We start from the raw sequence: 20590 nt of genomic DNA, 5'->3' as shown, positions 1-20590 counted from the left end.
CAGGTTGTGTTCCATACTTAGTAGGACTTTAGAGTTATTGCAGTTTACTGTTCCCATTATCATTCCGCAAACCTAGACTTTATGATTGAAAACAATCCACTTTCTGCAATGTCTAATGATGCAAAACATTCTCAATGTTTCTAGTAGCAGGATATTATATCTTTGTACATGAGGGATCCTACAAGCAGCTTAGTTTATTAGTAGTAAGAAAAAAGTTTTCCTCTAAATAATAATGGGGTTTGACAATGATGGAATGTGCCTTACAGGTTTTCAGATTAAAAAATTAGTGCCAGAGCTAGGTCCCAGCTGCAACCGCTGCAACCCTCGTAGTTCTCATGAAAATGCCAAGTATCTGCACTGGTACTCGAAAAGTATCTGTGCATCCCTAATCTTAACATAATTTTGCTAGGGTCTTTTAATTTGTTTTCAGTCTTGGTAACATGAACGTGTCAATGTCACAGGCAAAACAGCCCTTTGTTTGCAACACACCACCGCATACTTGTTTGGTACTGTTTAATGCTCCAAATCACTTAATTGTTAAGTGCATCAAAGCACCCCTTTGTCCCTTTTTGCCATAGCTATTAATAAAGTTAGGCAGTTTTCTGTAACCATAATGTCATTCAGGCCTAAAGGGGCAGGCAGAGCTAGTAGGGTGTGAGCAGGTTCTACATTGGTAAATGAAAACATTTGCATAAATCATATGATTCAGTAAGAAAGGGACCCCATGGTATTGTGTCCAAGCTGGACCACTGTCTGTAGCTTGCACAGTATGCTCTAATTTTTCATAATAAAACCTGCCTGGTCTCTCCCTTTAAAAATGCATTCTACAAAAAGCTGCTTACATAGTGTGCATTGAGTCTAAAGAATTTTTGGCTTTTTTTCTGTGAAATAATACATTGCAATTTTGGTTTCTTATTGAAAACCTTGCTGGTCTCCCTCAGAAAATGTGCTCTAGTAAAATGCCTAAATACGCGTGGCGTCACTACAAAAGTTTGCAGTGAAATAATACACCCTACTGTTAACTTTTTTTATTAGAAGCTGCCTGGTGTATATCCTTTCAAAATGTGACCTAGAAAAAGTGCTTAAATACTATGCATGGAGTCACTACAACATTTTGCTGCTTTTTTGTGTTAAATAAATATACTCTTATGTTATAATATACTCTTTTTTCAATAAAAGTAATCCAGTGTTTCTCCGTTACAAAATGTGGCCTAGTAAAAGCACTTAAATACTGTTCATGGAGTCACTACAAAATTTTTCTGTAAAATAAACACATAATTGATCATTTTGGGGTGCTGCTGATGCTGTATTTAATACAGTAATGTAAAAGTAAATCTACTACACATGCTAAATATATAATGCCAGAAGACAGTGTTGCCGACACTCTCCATGACAATCAAATTGTTCTGTAATACCACATACAGCTTACAGGTATCTTCCAAGCATGTAATTGACAGGATTGATGTGTTTCTATTGACTCCCTCGGAGTTGCATAAGAAAGTGCACCCTCTCCCTGCTATATGGTATTTCTTAAAGAAGAACTCTGGGCAAAACTTGTATTAACCCATGCAGTGGGGCTACCCTGCACTGCAAGGGTCAACTTCTTGGCTTTGTCTAGGTGCTAAAAAAAGTTATACTTCCCCAAACTGCTTAGCCAGCTCGCTGGCTTCACCTATGCTGCAGCATTGGAGTGTTCCTCAGCATCCTCACATCTTTACACTGTGTATATAATGTAATGATTTACAGGACCTTAGACTGCTGCAGAGCATTTTCAGCATTTAGACAAAAATGAATAGTTAACCCTTGCAGTGTGGGGGCAAGAGTTAATCAAAGTTTTGGCCAGAGTTCTTTAAAATGTTTTTTTGCATTGATAGAAGTCCCCCATGTCAGTGTCCAGCTGTCCATGCCCTTTGTTTTACAATGTATTGCCTATTAGCCTTAAAAATTGCCAGATTTGATTTTAATTTTGAAGATTCCTCCCCCTCTCCCTTTCCCTTAGACTTCAGTGGGTTTCAGATTTAAGTTTGCAATTTTCAGATTTTACAATGGGTTTGATGAATAGAACTGAATCCAAGTACATTTGCTCATTCCTAGTACAGGGGCACATATTTGTTCAAATACACTTCTGTGCTACAATAGTTACTTGAAATGTACTGCATAGCTGAAATGGAATTTCTGTATAACCGTTATAAATATGCAGAGCTCAATATTCTTCAGAAAAACTGGAAAGCTTCTAGATCAGATTATATCATAGTTTTTCAATGCAGTAAATGCTTAGAAGATGTGACAGGATAACCAGCATCAAGATTTAAAAGACTATACTGAATTACAACAGCCACCCTAGAGCTATTCAATTATCTTGTTCATTTTGACAACTATTCAAGTTTACTGGAAGATCTTAAATCAATTTTGCATTTACTAGTATTGTATATGTTAGGAATGGTTTAAGTATTTTGTTTTATAAACAAGGTGTTTTATTGGTTGTGGCCTAGAAATGTCTTAGAACATCTTTGTTATAAAAGATTGACCCATGTCTGAATGCTTCATGAATGTGAACAGCCAAGTGTAATCTATCGCTCAAACTCCTCAACATTCTCCTTGAAGCCAAGTTGCATAAGGTTTGGAGTTGTTGTACACATTTGCAAAGCCTTACCTCTGTTTATGTAAATCAATAATAATACAAATAATATTAATTTGTTTCACCTGTGGCATATTATCTTAAGGTGGCAGCAGTCCTGTGTAGTACACTTAGAAACATCTGGTGCCTATTCCCCCAGGTATCATTTGCTCCCAACACTTATCCTACCCTGATACTTAAACCTATAACTCCTCCTAACTCTAAGCACACCTATTGTCCACATCCATCTATAGTTCCTGCATTGTTCATGACAGCTACACATGTAAACATGTTGTAGAGATAAGATTTACCTTTTTGACAAAATAATTGAAATGTTTCTAGGGGATAGTCACATGTTAAGCTGGGGTTTCAACCTGTAAGCACTAGCCAAAGTCATAGATGTCAGGAATGTAATATAAAGAAGTAAGCTGTTATATTCCAGGCCATCATGCTTAAAACAGTTTGTTTAACACAATAGACATGTGCGATTCGTTTCGTTACGGATCGAAATTCGTACGATGAATCCGTTAACGGAATTCGTATTTCGTTTTGGTTGACCAATCAGAGGTTCTCTTCTGCTGCTGAGAGTTGCATTACAAATACAGGCAGGAAATACGAAATTCCGTTGACGTATTTTCGTTCCGTTACGAACATTCGTTATATTGAAGGTAAAAAGCAAAGTACATTTATATTGGAGTTGATGGTAGTTTTTTTTTAAATCCGAAATTCAGATACGGAATCCGTTAACGGAATTCGGATTTCGGATAAAAAAAAACAATACCACTCCAATATTAACAAAGGTATTTTGCTTTTTAGCTTCATCATAACGAATGTTCGTAAAGTTACGAAAATATAACCGCCACTAACGAAAATTCGTATTTCGTACGAATCCGAATTGAGTTCAGTTACGAATTACGAAATACGAAATAACGGATATTCTGAAACGAAACGAAACAGAACTAATTTTTTGACGGCGCACAAGTCTATAAAACAATGGATAAAGCAAGTGCACCTACAATAACTTGCACAGGAATAGAGGACTTTCATCATTTTATGGTGCAGGAAGAATATGCACACGCAATATGGTGGTGCCAATTACATCTCCAACGCTTGAAAAGGTAGTTGCACTACTGATGTGTTTAGGGGCTAGGGGGCTTTCTACATCTGCATTAAATGTAAATTACATGGACTTGAATTATTGGTTTTGGGTAAATTTTTAAATAAAACCCTAATTTTGCCCTAACACTAAGGCCCCATTCACATTGAGCGTTTTATCGAGCGGTAATTTCCGCGATATCGCGGCTATTTACTGCGCGATATCGATCTTCAATGCATCTCAATGGGGCAAAGGGTCCTGCTGTCGCGGGTCGTGTGTCGCTACAGCAGGACCCTTTTAGGAGCGGATTTTGCCGCGATTCTCGCTTGCTCAATGCGAGCATTTGCACGATATCGCGTGACAAATCGCGCGATATCGCGCAAAATGCAAATCGCGCGACAAACACGCGATTTGCGAATCGCGCAATGTGAACGGGGCCTTAAACTTACAATTAAAAAAACTCAGTACAAAGTGTAAAGTATGCTGTGTTAATCTTATGGTAAAAATCTTCATAAAATCCATCTGAGGCACCGTTCACATTGCACGATTTGCATTTTGCGCGATATCGTGCAAATGCTTGCATTGAGCAAGCGAGAATCGTGGCAAAATCCGCTCCAAAAAGGGTCCTGCTGTAGCGACACACGACCCGCGACAGCAGGACCCTTTGCCCCATTGAGATGCATTGAAGAGCGATATCGCGCATTAAATAGCCGCGATATCGCAGGAATTACCGCGCGATAAATCGCTCAATGCGAATGGGGCCTCAGTTCCTGGTGGCAAGGCACTTTCTGAAGATACAGTATATTACTCCTTTTACTGCCCCAGACATTTCCCTTATTTGCCACTGCAATCAAAGGTTTAAAACAATTGCGGCCACGAGCTTGGGTTCAAAATAATCCCTCTGTTAAGCTAAAATGATTCAAGCCCCTGTAAAACCACAACTATCACTTCTATGTGCGTGAAAAGTACTGTTTCTCCCTCCTGATACTCTCTTCCACCTGAACATAAGTTCTGAACACTTCTGGTTTGAGACCGTTTGTGTACAGGTGGCTATGGCCAGTAAAGGTGCTGATTGGGGACAATCTTATCTGCATTGGCAGGGAACAGATGTCTAATTGGCCTTTAATGTTTCCATAAACAAAACCTGTAACTTCCAATGTACTATCACAAAGGGTGGATATCAGTCCTCTTGTGATAGTAAAAGATAAAAATTTTCTTTTATTCAGCAGGCAGCCACAAACACAGTTTCAATAAGGGAAGATTTCATTAAGGGATACACAGCAAGTTCATAGCATAAAACAAGCAAAACATCTGCTCCTCCAAGCTGCTAACTGAACTCACGTTTAGTTACTGACTAACATGTGTCAGCCTTTTCACAATGCAGCAGGCTCCCACAGCAGAAATAGCAAGAGAGAGCCCTGAGCATCAGTCAGCTCACATATAAATGCCTGTGGATAGGTGAGACTAAAAATTAGGCCTGACCACCAGGTAAGATGTGGACCTCACCAACCAAAGCTCTACAATGTCCCTAGGCTCCTGGATCCATAATGGAACCTATTAAGAATCTGAGAAAACAAAAAGTTTGTTTGCTCTGCAATCATTTGGAACTATCTGCCCAAAAGGCAATACCTCAATGACTCTAATGGCCATGTTATTCAGTGCTTTTTACCACTGAATATTGAATTACTCTCTGCAGGGAATAGTTTCTGGTTGAGGAATTCTATTAGATGTTCTTCTCCATTAATTTCCTGGGACAATTCTGCTCCTCACATCAGAGGCAACTGTTTATACAAGAAATCCCTTCAGCTCTTGAAAAGCTCTGTTTGCCTCGTCTATCCATTTCACCCTGGCAAACTTAATACGATCAATATGGGGAGCTGATATAGTAGTAAAGTTTTGCACAAACCTCCAGTAGTATCCTACAATACTTAGAAAGACTCTAACCTGTTTTTGAGAGGTGACGGGGCCATTACAGGGCTACTTCCAGATCTATTGCACATTTTTTGGACTGGCTATTAATAAACTGACTTTATTAATTGAATATAGAGCTACCTGGACTATGTAAATGGAAATCCCAGTCAGGATAAAAATGACTTCATCATCTAGATCTCCTAATCATATGCAGTCCAATATACTTTGGAATGAGGGCAGGGCCCCATGTAAGCCAAAAGGGAGGACCGTGTACTGTACAGCCCATCTGGTGTCGCAAAAGCTATCTTTTCCTTTGAACTATCTGTAATGGGAATCTGACAATACCATTGGTAACATGGAGGGTGGTAATGTACGTGGGGGGACCCAACCTTTTCTCATCCACCCAGGGCATGGGATAAGCATCAGATTTGGATATTTCATTTAGTTTCCTAAAGTCGTTGCAGAACCACAGGTTCCCTTGGGGTTAAGAGATGAGCACTATGCAACTTGACCATTTGCTGTTAAATTCCTCTTTGACCTCAACAAGGGCTTTTTCTGTACCCCTACATTTTCTGTACCTCATCTGACATGGTTTCCTCTGAGCTTCAGGTACCTGATAAGGTTTTACATTTTCTTTGACATGAGGCTGAGTCACAATGTCATGGTAAATTACTTTTGTTTGGCCAGGTAATTCTGAAAACACATTTTGATTTTTCTGCGCAAACTCTCTCTTCTCCTGAGTTTTAGAAACAGACAGGGTGTCTGACATCCTACATTCTGATATACCCTTTGCTGGTGTTACTAAAGGTCACTTTCCACTGAGAGAGCCTCCGGATCCCTCCAGTGTTTTATTAGGTTTACATTGTATATTTGAAGGGGTTTTGTCTTTCCAAGTTATCGCAAACGCTTGATTGCAGTTCTTGCTGCTAAGGGTGGCCCAACCAGTTATTAGGTTTAGGGGGCAAACACTTTTCCACTAAATATATAAATATATATATATACACATATGGGGAAAAAATGGCCCCACTAATACATATATACTGTATGTATGTGAATGCCTATTACATGACACATATTAGGTATCCTCACACACCAGGGGTAGAGGAATGATTTAAGGGCCATTATTTGGGTTTAACCAAACAGTTACTATAGACATATATGACAGACCTTCACATATCTGCCTAATGTAATTTCCTACAGATGATGATATTGCATTTGTCTGATATATATGAGACTATGATATTAGATTAGCTAATTAGATTATGTTAAAGTAGATTTGGAGTATCTCAATAAAAAATGTCTCTATCTCTCTGGGTGCTTGTCTTGAATTACCTAGTGGTGATTTATATGTGCTCGCTTATAAATTTAAATCATAACAGTGATGATCTGTAAAGGGTTTTTAATGCATGGACTATTTACAAATTTAAATATGGCAGTGTTTCCCAGTTTTACATTTATCAGTCTTATATTTTTGTCTATATGTTTTATTTTAAAAGTATATTTTAGAAAACATATTCTTTTGGGAATCTTTAGTATATTTTTAAAATACATAATATGCATTTTATCATGTGCATGCAAAATGGTCCAAAAGTGAAAGGGTTGTAGCCCATGGTCCACAGCTACATGACCCTGTTTGGTACATCTTCCAGTAGTGATGACCAGTGATCCACTGTTGCAGTCTAGGTTCACCACTGACTTGTAATGGCATTGCACCTCCACTGGAGAACCGAAGGGCTACTGTACTGGCTATTCACAATAGCCCATACAGCAGCCAAAGGTAGGGGAACGGCTCAGTCGAAGTCACAGCCGAAGCAGAAAGAACGGATCTGCCGTTTTCCCCGTAAATGACAACAACTGGGTGGAGCCAGCCGTGTGTTTATTTATATTTGTATTTAACCCTTTATTGAATGGGTAGGGGTACACAAGGGGGGCATCTGGGTGCCCCTTTATTAAAGGGGTATCCCAATGCAAAAAAGCCCCCCTGCCCACAGACCCCCACAACCACGCTCCAGGGCTTGTGTGGAAGAGGCCCTTGTCCCCTTGGCGCGTGGATAAGGTGCTTTTCCAGGGGGGACCCTGGAAAAGCACCCCTCCCAGTGCCGAGGGCATGTGGCCTGGTATGGCAGGGAGGAGGGGGCACTCGCATGTCTCTCCACTTTCCTGCCCTGCCAGTCCTGTGCTCGGATTAAGGGTATGGTTGGGAATTTTAGGGCACACCACACCATTTTTGGGGGTGGGATTCCTCCTTAAAATTCCTAACAGACCTAAGGGGCCTGGTATGACTTGTGGGGAACCCTTTGCAATTTTTCTTTTATTTTTAACTTGGGGTCCCTCCTCACATTCTTACCAGACCTAAAGGGTCTGGTATGGATCGGCTTGGCTTTTTATTTTTGGCTGCTCGCTACCTCCGAGGTAGCGAGCAGAATACCCTAGCCTAGTGCAGCTCGGTGGCATTCAGCTGTTCACTCACTGCCGTTCGGCCGGTGGTTCGGCTCAGCTGATCCAGATGTTGTTCCTTCACTTCAGCTCAGCTGAGAATGCTGAGCATGTTCAGCTGAATCGAATCCAGCCAAAGCTAGCCGAAGTACAGCTGATGTACTGCTGACATCAGCCATACAGGGGCGAAGTGAATAGCCGAACGGTTTGGCTCACTTTACTTCGGCTCGGCTATTCACTTGGCTGCCTTGGGCAGCTTAGTGAATAACCCCCTAAATATTCCATGCTAAACCAATGCTGCTCTGTACATTTTAAACTCCACACTATTAATCATTCATACCACTAGCATTTAAAATTCCATCATTTAATGTATGGGCACACTTTTTCTAGATATATTTTATATAACAGTCTGAAATGTCTGTAAAACAAATGCAGTAATGAAGTGATGAACTTTATCTGTTTGTATTGTTAGATGTAAAAATAAATACAAATCACAAGTCATGAGAATGCTGAATTTTGGAACCACTGATTTACCATTGCTCTTATTATGAATATCTTACAAACTTAGAGTTGTCTCCTAGCAACTAAGGCAGTGAACAAAAAGAAAGATGGCATCTATCTTAAGAACAATTCCCACAGGAAACCTGAATATGTATACATTGACATGTTTCTACAAACAGTCATTTCAAAAAACATTTTGAAAAAGGTGAAGTTTACACTTCACATTTGAAATTTGTTATATAAAAATTGTTTTATAGCTTAGGATAAAAGTTTATTTATTTAAACTAATATTTGTTTTTTTTACAGAATATAGGTTACTCAACAGGAGAATACAATCCGTCAGTGTCATATGTGCTTCACAGAATTTACTGTATAGGAATAAATGCGATGAAAAGGAGTAAACATGACAAAGGTTCTTGTATCCTCAATGCAGATCTACAGTGGATAAAAACAAAGAAATATTGACAAACATACTTTTGCTGTTTCTTTCTACTTATTGACGGTGTGATCTTTTTGGGTCCCATGGGGTGGTGGGGGTGGGGGGGTTGAACTTTAGGCAGAAAAGCCATGCACAATGTTTGCAGTGTGCCTGCCACCCCTTTTCCAGCCAGAGCGTCCCAGGTTGCTAAAAGCCGGGTGGGGAAATGTGTAATACTGTACATATCTCCTCACCCAACTCTTGGGATGTCCGGAACAACCTGGGATGCTCCGGCTGATATCCCGCTCAGCTCCTGGCAACCAGTGAGGTCACTGCAAAGGGGCTGGGCCGTGACCTCACTGGTGCTTAGCCTACCCCACCAGCAACCCCCCCCCCTTAGGCAGCGGAAAGGATCGTGACACCCCTGGTTGTTAAGGTAAGATATATAACTCAAGATATGTTTTAAAAAAGGTTTAAGGAGCAAAAAAAAGAAAAATAATCCATGTCTCTCTCTGGGAGACATAGACTGGCCAGGATAAGACTTGGATTAAAGGCTTTAAAGGCTGAGTTTACCTTTCTGACCACGTTTTATGTTACACCCATATTTACCCTTTAAATAGTCTGTGTTAGAAACATGGGAGAGAGGACCATCAGTATTCAACATTAAAATAAACATACATAAATATAAATAAATGGAAACAAGGATGTAATTTATTTTTCAAACAAATTTATATTTTGTGACAAAAACAAAGGAATCCACTTTAGTACACTTAGACCCCATTCACACTAAGCATTATACCTTACAAGCGGATCCGCGCGGCCGGGATAGCGCAACTGATACGGGGCGACGTTCCAGCAACGATCGCGCGACCTTCACCGTCGGGCTGCATGCAAAAAAAACAAAAATCTTGCGACATCCACGGGAAAAAGGGTCCCGCACAAGCGACCGCAACGAGCGACATGGAGCTGTTCAATAGAACAGCTCCATTGAATATCAGTGGACGGCGACTTCTCTCGATATCGCGCGGGAAATATCACGTGGCGGAAATCACGCGCTAAAACGCCCAGTGGGCACTTAGGGGTTGATTTAAAAAGCAGCAGTAACAAACACCTTACATGTATAAAGCACAGCGATGACAAATGTTCATTATGCTGTGCTGACTTTGGTAGTCTGAAACCAACAAAGTGCCCAAAAAAAGAATTGGAAGGAGGAAACAAAAAAAGCTCAGTCATGACCTGTCAGACCAATCATGGAGCTCTCTCTTTTGTGTTAAGATACACACTGTGGCCTGCTTTTTATGAATGGCTGTAAATTGCATACTGTGGTTTGAGTACCTCGATTAAAACTAACACAGAACAGATAGTGATATCCACTCTCTATTATAAATGAGTCCCATAGCAAGATTTTTGGTATAGTGGTTTTCGAAAAACCTGGTACTGTATGTGATATGTTGCTGTGCATTTAACACATGCATGTTAACATGCATTATGTTTTATGCTTAGGTGCATTGCATTAAGGCAGCTTATTAATCGAAAATAGTGCAGACTTCATTTTTTTTGTATCACAGCACACCGCAATGCACACTGCCTTGTGATCAGTGGCGTAACAATCGCCATAGCGACCCCAGACCACTGAGGCGGACAGCGCTGAGAGGTAAGAGGTGTGCCGCCCATCTGAGACCCTGCAGAGCCCGCCATGGAGAGTCTATGGCGAGCTCTGCTGGGTCACTCTCAGGTGGGCTGTTTGGTATATCAGGTGGGCTCTGCAAGTGGCATAACTAGCAATCGCGGGGCCCCATACTAAATTTTGCTATGGGGCCCTGTGATTTCTAGTTACGACCCTGATTGTGATGGTATGTTAAGGTGCCATTCACAATAAACGGCACTGTAACAAAAAAAGAATGGAATGGAAAGAAGTTAATTAGTGCTGATTAGGGTTAATAAAGGGTTAAATAGGAATACATTTTATAAAAAAAAAACAAAAACATGTAAGGTTTCTTAAAGTGATGTCTTATGCAGATCAAATGTTACACCTTGATCTAAACATGAATGAAACAGTAAATCCCCCAAAAATACATTTTTACATTAGGGGGTGGGGGGGGGGTTATCAAAACTGGAGGTGACATAAACTGGAGCAGTGGCCCATAGTAACCAATCAGCTTCTCTCTTCAGTTTTTTCAGTTAAATTGAAAATGAAAAATAGACACTGACTGGTTGCTATTGGCATCTATTCCTTGCTCTTTCTGCTCCAATTTTGATAAATTCCCCTCATTGTATTTATTCAATTATGTTTACATTTTATCTGCATGTGTCATTTTACTGCATTTACTGCATTTTGACAGCCACTCCTGCTGTGTAATAAAAAGCAATTACTAGCTGTCATTTTCACAGCTTGTAACTTCTAGCAATAGCCCTGAGGGGAGGGGCAGCAGGGGGAAAGAAGATGTACATAAGGGATGTGTCCTTAAAGCTTTGTTTAAGTAATTTGGAATGTATCACTTATGTTTAAAATCCTCAAGTGTTATGCCAAATATATTCCTAGTTAACCCCTTAATAATGCCTAGTCAGCCCTAATCATCTGGTCGGCTAGAACTATGAGGTGAGTGGGAATCACTCATCTCATAGTTCTCCTTTACCTCCTTCCTCTACCTCACTTAGCTATTATTTTTTTTTTTATTTCTATTTTTTACTATAAATATTTATTTATTTATTTGTTTGTTTCCTTTTTTCAGTGTCACATACACAAAAGTGCCAATTTAAGAAAAAAACAAGCCTTTTTTTTTATTTGCACATAACTTTGCTATGCTTTGAACCAGAAGCATCATTATAGTGTAATTTTAATTAAGACAAATTACAATAGAATAAACTACTATGGTTAAACTACAAACTATTTTTAAGTACTTTTTACTAACACTGGTCACACTAGAAAAAAAACTAATATTTTCCTTTTTCTTTTTTTTCTTCTATTTATTGCATGGAAAATCGATAATGTTTTTAATTTAATTTTTTTTGCAAGGCAATACTGCCAAAAAAGCATAGTTTGTCTCAAAAAAATAATGTATGTATTACTTTGTTAATTACAAAGTCATAGCAGAATAAACAGGCCCATGGTTGAAATATAAGTATTGCTCTGGTCAAAAAAGGGATATAAAGGTACAAGAGCTGAAGTGGTAAAGTCTATCCAAAACTACCCCTACGACTGGGCGATAACCCTAAAAATATTTCACTGCACAACAAACAGCTTTATAAACTTTGTGTGAAAATTGCTAGATGGAGAAAGAAAAAAACTGCTGTGTTAGGGCCCATTCACACTACACATCACTGCAACACACATGTTTTTGTATGTTGAGGTGTGCTCTGAAGCACTGCATTAGGCAACCCATTTGAATATGGGCTTATTAGCGTCAAAGTTGCATCGCACCTTAATGCGTGTTAAAATGTCTTGATTTTTTTCAGCACAGCACACTGCAACACGTAGTGGGAGAGTTTGCTGTTTGGAGATCAATGTCCCTGTTAGCAGGTAACGAGGGACGCTGATCTCTCTGCAAGTGGCCGGAGCCAGCCGTAAGATCACGGCTGGCTCCGCCCAGCTGTCAGAAGCAGGCTGTCGGCCGGCCAATGGCCGGCCGCTCGGCCAGCTTCGGCTTTCAGCACGGCTCAGCCAAGCCGATGCATATGTGTTCGGCACGACTGAACCGCTCGTCCACATTCGGGAGCTGTACAGGCTATAGTGAATAGCCCGTACAGCACCCCTTCGCTTCTTCTGAACCGAAGGGGTCCTGGGGCCGAAGCTACGGCTAGATCCTTCAGCAGCTTCGTGAATAGACCCCATAATGTATGTTTCCTGCAGCAGGAAAGCCTAATCTACCATTTAGAAGCAGGAGCGGTCACCCATTCAAGTTAGTGATGTGATACGATTAAATGCGGTCAGGAAGAGATCACTATCCCTGGACGCATCAATCGTGCGTCCAGGAATAGTGATTGATTGCTAACCACATGTAATGGTATAACATACCATTACATGCGGTGTGCCAGGGTTCTGCCACTTTCAAATACTGCCGCTGTCACCCCATCATTAACTTGAATGGGTGACAGCTGACGCTTGTATGCAGGAAATGGCAGGTTCCTGATGCAGGAATCCTTAATCGCACCTAAATTATAGGTGTGAATGAAGCCTAAATGCCAGTGACAGTGTGTGGCATCTTAGCAGTTCTGTCTTGGAATGTTATGTGAGTGTGATGTTTCCTGCAGTATCTATACCTCAGTGTGAGAAAGAAAGAAGAACATATTAGGTATATACTGTATACATACAGTAGGTACAGTATCTTCTGTCTATACTTGCTTTAAATCCTTTATTGTACATTGTCTACATATATTTGTTTTTACCCTTTACTACAATTTACTGTATATAGCAAAATATTTTTTTGCTATATAAATTAATGCCACTGTAATATTTAGCATTATTTGTATTTAATGCCAACTTCTAGGCAGATGCAAGCACACTCAACCTGCATTTCAAACTGGACTAGTATAATAGGTCTTTGAGCATAATACTGGAGGATTTTCAGAACAATCTTGTTTTTTCTGTCTGTGCAAATACTGATAGCTGTCACACAAAAGACATGTAAAACATAAATAAGAAAAACGTCACAAGCTGTAAGAGCTTTCCACTGCACAATAAAAAATGGTTCTTTTGTTGGGTCTTTTCTTCCTGCTTTGTGATATCAGTACCGGTCATTACTGCACCAGATAAGCACTATCGCAAGCAGATGGGTTACCACCATGAGAGCATCATTTCACTTGTCCAGACAGTAATTCTAATTTATGACCTGTGACATTCAAGAGACAATAGATGGATACACTAAGGCATTGAAAGAAGATTCTGTACAGTACTATTGTACTAAAACAGTTATAACGTGGACCTGCTTGCACATGAAGTGCCTAAGAAAATCATTCATATACCAGCATGTATGTGAGATCAACTTTGAGTATTTCACAGAGATTAGTAGCATTTCACAAGCTACAACTCCATGTATTTTTTAATACAACCCTCCTGCCAAGGTTTCCCTAAACACTCAGTGCTACAGTGCTGTCTCCATCTTCCACCTAAGTCTAGCGCCACGAGTCCTCTTCAGCCAAATGACCCTCATTTAATTCTGCCCATTTCCTGTGAGTCCTGACTGTTTTTACAAACCCCCTGGAGAGCAGGCCATCACGTAGGTTGGGCCCGTATTACTCTAGAAGCACTCACACATAATTACATGAGCACTGCTCAGTCCAGGAAGAATGCCTGTACCCTGCCGCTGCTGAGGAAGATGAGGAAACTGCTGGGATATACTAGAAGACTGCAGTAAAATGGTATGTATAGGGTTTTTAAAAATAAAAAATACCCAGGGACTTCAGGGTTTGGGAAGGATCGGTGGCTGGTGGAATAGTTAGGGTGAGCGTTTTATAGGTATTGTGAAATATGTTTTTACAAGGATTTTGAGAGTGTGTCACAAGGTTTTCCATAAACCAAAAAAAGAGAAAAGTCTTGAATATTCTAAGAAAATTCTGCACATAAGAAATGTTTTAAATGCCCACAGCAATGCATCACTCACTAAACAGAAAATAATGCAATTGCTCATGCAAAGCATTTTGCAGGCATTTCAAGTGTTTTAACCACTTCAAGACCAGGTGTTTAGACCTCCTTCCTGGCCAGGCCATTTTTCAGTATTCAGCGCTGCGGTACTTTGACTGACGTTTATTCCGTCATGCAACGCTGTACTGAAATTAATTTTATACCATTTTTTTGGGATAGATAGAGCTTTCTTTTGGTGGTATTTAATCACCACTGGGGGTTTTATTTTGTACTATAATTAGGAAAAATTACAGAAAATTTTGGAAAATTTTTTTTTTACATTATGTTAGGAAACATTTATTATTACCCAGTTTTTTGGTAAAATATAAAAGATCGGGTCACGTCGGGTAAATAGACACCAAACATGTCAAGCTTTAAAATTGCGCGCACCCGCGAAATCGCAGAAAACTACCATACCCAAAATTGGCCATAGGCGACACTTTAAAAGCTTTTACCGCTCATCAGATTAGTGTTATCAGTGATTGATGGCCTTAGACTTATTGCTCTCACTCCGACGTTCACGGCGATATGTAACATGTGCGGCGTAATGGGCACAATCGTCTTTTTTGCACGTATGCGCCCCCGACGCATGTTTGCATGCGTGTATGTATGGGTGGGGACTTTAAAAACATTTTTTGTTTTTTTATTCTTTTTTATGTGTAACTTAAAATTTGGGGGGGAACTTGTTTTTGTCCACTAAACTTTATTGCTATCACATACGGGGCTAATTAAACTCCCCTATGTGATAGCAAAATATGTGACAGGTCCTCTTTATGGAGACATCAGGGGTCTCCAAGACCCCTAATGTCACCTAGGACCCCCCCAAAAGAATCTGATGAAGCACAGATCTGCTCCATCAGCTTCTTTCCAGCTTCTGAAGCTGGAGAGTGACACAAGAATGCAGAAGTGATGTATTATACAACACTTCCGCATTCTTGCAGAGGATCCGGGACCGGAGGGAGCTCGTGTAACAACCGGAGCCCGGGATCAGCGGGACAACGGAGGGGGGGGGGACCGATCGGCACACCATACACGCGATCCGCCGGCTCTATAGCTGGCGGATCGCTTGTATGGTAACAGGCATCGCTGCCTGTTTTCAAATACCGGCCATTTCCCACTCGCGCGCGCCGAGGGGGCGTGTCTGAGCGGACGTCTAAAGACGCCCGCTCAGATCTAGAGACCTCTCGGCCGGTCGTTTTTTTACAACGGCCAGCCCTGAGGTGGTTAAAAACCTTGGAATAACATGAAACAGACCTTTTAAAGCAAGAACTCAACTTAGCACTATTCACTTTTAAAGGGGTAACAAAATGAAATAACCACTGGTGCAACTAACTTCATAGCATGGGGCTAATTTGAAGCCTGGGGTATAGAGTGCCCGGTGCAGCGGAAGCCGGATGGAAGAGCCATTTCCTCTCTAAGGTAAGTAACCACTAGCATCAATGCGTTTGCTCAGTAGGAGTCTTTCTATTACTAACCACAAGCACACATCTTTCCGCTGATCTCTCCTCCGATCGCTGAATGTTGAAGTGATGTTAATTACATCAAATAAAGTCACATTAGAAAATTAAAGACACATATAAAAAGTACAAAAAAAAAGACAAAACATTTTTTTAATGGCCCCCGCCTCCAAATATACCCACATACAAACATGCATCAGTTGCGCCTACGTGCAAAAAACGCCAATTGCGCCGCACATGTTACATATCACTGTGAACATCGGGGTGTGAACAATAATTCTAGGTCTGTCAATCACTGATGACACTAAACTGATCAGTGGTAAAAGCTTTCAAATAGTTGCCTATGGCCAATTTTTGGTGCGGTAGTTTTTTTGCGATTTCACGCCGCACACACAATTTTAAGGCTTGACATGTTTGGTGTCTATTTATACGACGTAACCCCATCTTTTATATTTTACTACAAAATTGGGTAACATTAAATGTTTCATAACATAGGGAAAACAGTTTTTATTAAAAAAATTGGTACTTTTTTCTTTATATAGTAAAAAAGATAAAAAAAAACCCAGTGGTGATTTAATACCACCAAATTAAAGTTCTATCTGTCCCCAAAAAATTATATAAAATTAATTTCAGTACAGCGTTGCATGACGGAATAAAGGTCATTTAAAGTACCTCAGCGCTAAATACTGAAAAATGGCCTGGACAGGAAGGGGGTTTCACACGGCGGACTTCAAATGGTTAAACAGACCACTGTAGTAATGTGAAGTAGAAAGCTGGACTCCCACTGTCAGTACAAATTTCTGCGCACTATATATACAGGGAAATGATCTGATGATTGTTTTAAACGCATAAGTATCAGGTGGCATTCTTGGCCTGAGCATAGTAAGCTAAACCTGAGCAGAAAAGATATTGATGATGGACATTCTAATTTTAACTGAAAGTCTTTGTTACCAAATTGTCAATAAAACTTCAGTGACAAGAAGTAAGAAAGAATCCTTTTGTTTTGCTCTTAAACAAATACAGAATGTAAATGTAATCTGGGGACACATTTGTTCTATATTCCTCTATACAGAAATTATCTTTTAAAACAAAACAAAATTGCTTTACGTACAGTATTTCCATTTCTATTGTTAGTAAATTTGTATTACATTAAAATGCTGCAAATAATCTTGGCCTACACAGTCACACTCAAGCTCATGCCAATTTTGTAAAGGTTTATATGATTTTTTAAGAATTCTAACATGGCATGATTAAAGCCCCGAGCAACGCCATTGGAAAGATATTATTGCTTATGGTTCATTAACTTTTTTTTAATTGGCCTGCCTAAGATATTTAACCCAGTGAGGAGTGATTTTGATGGTCTTCAATAATTCAGACTCACGAAGTGGAATGATACAAGTATGGGAAATTCTGTTCATTTCAGAGGAACCAGTTAAGGTGAAGCGCATTAGTTTTAATGAGCAGATATCAATTCTTCATTGCATGATGAATTATTGCAGTGCTGCTTCTTAACAGCAGCTTTATTTTGTATTTGAATTGCTAATTCTTCACACAAATGTGGCCATTAAGTGGCTTGATGATTGAAACAAAACAATAGCGAAAAATCTGTTTTATGGTAATGAACAAAAGGGTTACGTGTGTAGGTTTATGATGCAGTTTAAGCTGAAGATATTATTACTTTAGCTTTACTGATCTAATGTTCCTGGAAACATTGAATGCCTAATAGTAAGATTTCAAATAATTCTATTGTCCAGTATGAACAAGGAACAACACATCCCATGTCATAAAAAGTAACAATATGCAAGGTGCAGTAATTGATAGCAACTAACCAGCAAACACATCTTTAAGTCTTCTATCATGTAAATATTGTATTTTGATAATTATACACATTTATTACCTGTAATGATTGCAAAATGTATATGAATCTCTTTTTATATTTCATTTGCTTCTTCTTTGTAATATTTTTGTCCACATATACATGCAGATCAAGCAGATTAGAAAAAAATTACAATACAGTTGGGGCCAACTATCAAATTGACATGTGCTTGTAATAGTCGGCTTCAGTTCACATCTTCTTATAGCTGAACTCCAGACATAATAAATAATTCCCATAAATAAAATGTTCCCTAAGCGGAATCTGACTCAGATATCCCAAGTCTCCCGGACGTTCCGGGAGTCTCCCGCTATTAGATAGCGGCTCCCGGACGACCGCAAGAGAGACATTTTATCCCGGAAAGGATTGAAACCTTTCCGGGTCTGCTGCGCTCACAAGTTCGGCTTCTGCTGAGTATGAATAAAGTTTAAGTTGTAAGAGAAAAAAACGTTCGTGGGAGGGGTTTAGGCACGGCAGGGCAGCCTGTGATTGGCTGGAGACAAAGGTCCCAGAGCTAGCTCTGCAGACACCTTGTCATGTAAATAACAGTGGCGGGGGGAGCCGATAGAACTAAAGACGCCTGCGGAGGGGGCAGGGAGGGTGAGTGGCACACTTCCTAATTTTGGCTGCTGGCTGAGCTGTGGAGGGGAGCTCCCTGCGCTGCAATTCATCACACACAAAGAGCACAACCACCTTTACACAAGTGCCTGTAACCGTATTTCTTGTCATATGCTGTAGTGTTAATAATCACAAATAAAATAAAAACATAATGTAATTAATGCTATAATATCTACTATGTTTGTGTGTGTGTGTGTATATATATATATTTAGTAGATATCATAGCATTTTATTGTTATTATATTATTTTTTTATGTTATTATTAATTAATGTTTTTATTTTATTTGTATTTTTTTGTGATTATTAACATTATATGCTGCTGCTGTCAATCAGCAGAGGTGGACCTGAGATGCTCCTCTGCTGATTGACAGCAGCAGTGGGTGGGTACAAGAGCGAGCCTGCTATTGGCTATTGCAATTTGAAATAACCAATAGCAGCCTAGCTATTCATTCCCCTGCTATTTAGGTTTTTTTTATTCTGACGGTGGCCGGCGGCCGCTGTCAAAATAAAAAAAAAAACAGAGAAGGTACCTCCCTGAAATGAGAAGGGCACCTCCCTGAAATGAGAAGGGCACCTCCCTGAAATAAGGTTTTGCAGGTTGGGATGTCTGCTGACTTTTCTTACTCAGCATATATTTATAGAGTATAAATCGATCTGACATTCCTGAGTTTTGCAGTGTCAGGGTAGTGATTTGCCTGTTACACAACCAGTGGCCGCTGTCCTCTCTCCTATAACAGATGACTGGTCATGTAACAGCCCATTAGTAGTTTCACTTTTCCCCTTGCTGTCGTTCATACCTCATACCTCCCAACTGCCCTGGAACTTGTGGGAATATGCAGAATTTCAACATAATCCTGCAGTTCTAGGCAGTATCCCGGTGTCCCACACTCTCTGCATACTATAAATTATTTCCCCTCCAATGATGGATTGTCTTCCTGCATTGCTTCACCGCTATTGGCTAACATTCAAAGGTACCTCCTCTATAGCTGGCAGAGACAGGCCCCATTCTATTCTTAAGCCAACACAGTGCTTAGTCAAGCAGGAAAACTGCTGAGTGCCAGCCTGTGACCTTTGCTGTTTAATCCCTTGTAATATCCTGGATGACATTGCAGGCAGTCAGGAAACATTCAGGTGTAGACTGAGTTTCTAAAGCACTGTCCCATTACACATCCTGGCATTGGGTGCTGCAATGCTATAAAAGCAGCAATAAATACATGACAGGTTTTAATTACTCCTCATTCTGTCCAGCAGGAAAGGAAATGAGGGGACATTTCTGTAACAGGAAAAGCACTTCCCCACTCTATCCAAAACTAGAAAATGTTATTTTGGCTTAATGTACAGTTTAAGGAGAAGCAAAAATAAATAAATAAGAAAAGCTATACCAACATAATTTTAACTTGGAATACACAATAGCATTCACCAAGCAAACTGAAAAGTCCACACTCAGTGACCAATTGTTCTACTGAGACTGTTCAGGTGTCATATGTAAAAGTTGTAGAATTACTATTTTTAATGGTTGTCTAATCCGTCTAATTGGACAACATAATGACCAACCTTGAAAACCTTGCAGTTATGGTCGAATTAAGTACTAACAGGCAAAGATCCAAAACTTGCGGGTAGAGATGATGCTTGCCACAAACACCCACTACTGTCACCAAGGGCGAACTGGGCCAGGGGGCAGGGTGGCAATTGCCCCCCGGGCCTCTCTAGTGCCTGTAAAAACGGCCACCAGCGCAGCGACAATCTCCCCTCTCGGATCCTGCAGAGGAGGAGGAGAAGAGGCTCTTCAGCTGCCTGTGATAAGCCCGTGTAGTGCTCAAGCTCCTCGGCAGCTGCCTCCGCCCACTTCTTCTGCTATTGGCTGGAGGGAGACTGCACTTCTACTGACTGTCTGCCTGGGTCCTAAAGGGAGGACAGCAGGAAGTGGCTGGAATCACCTCCAAACGTGCAGGCGAACCCCACTGGAGAGGAGAAAAGATGGCACAGCACTTGAAACAGGAGAGGAAAAGAGTAAATGTAAGTCCCTGTTCTTTCTGTGTGACC

The sequence above is a fragment of the Nanorana parkeri genome, unplaced genomic scaffold, assembly GCF_000935625.1.
Source record: "Nanorana parkeri isolate BGI_ZX_2015 unplaced genomic scaffold, ASM93562v1 scaffold1175, whole genome shotgun sequence".
Classification (NCBI taxonomy): Eukaryota; Metazoa; Chordata; class Amphibia; order Anura; family Dicroglossidae; genus Nanorana; species Nanorana parkeri.
The sequence above is the reverse complement of the archived record's forward strand: the minus strand, read 5'-3'. Positions refer to the sequence as shown.